Raw genomic sequence first — 544 nt, forward strand, 5'->3', positions numbered from 1 at the left:
GTGAGTATTTTTTTTTTATTTTTCAAATTTTTGCTATACGCGGTATGTAATAATCTTGAATGTTTCAAAAAGCCCATATTTTGTGGCCCAGCATTCGTTAAGTTGCATTCATTACACCGGAGATGTCACATCGCGCACTCCTTTCAAGAACGTCATAAATCAAAAACCGTCAATTTTCAGTTGTGCATGTTTTCGGAATGCTCAGAAAATGTACTATATCCCAGCAAAAGAGACGTATTTTTAACTTAATATTTACCCGCTACAGGGCAAAAAATGTTGTTTTTGCATTTTGAAAAAAAGGTATTGTTTAATTATTTTTTAAAATAAACTGAATATTTTTCAAATGGAGAAAAAACCTTCACGTTTTACCTAATAAGATCTGTTACACAGTAAAAATTCAATAAGTGGCTTGATATTTATTTTTAATACATTGTGTTATATTTTTAAACTTTAAAAACGTTCTCCTGAAAAATCAAGTTTTTTGATTTATGACGTTCTTGAAAGGAGTGAGCGACATGTCTCTTCACGCCTGATTTTTATACCC

Source organism: Brachycentrus maculatus, unplaced genomic scaffold (assembly GCF_059751285.1).
Source record: "Brachycentrus maculatus isolate JH-2025_06_01 unplaced genomic scaffold, ASM5975128v1 h1tg000063l, whole genome shotgun sequence".
Lineage (NCBI taxonomy): Eukaryota > Metazoa > Arthropoda > Insecta > Trichoptera > Brachycentridae > Brachycentrus > Brachycentrus maculatus.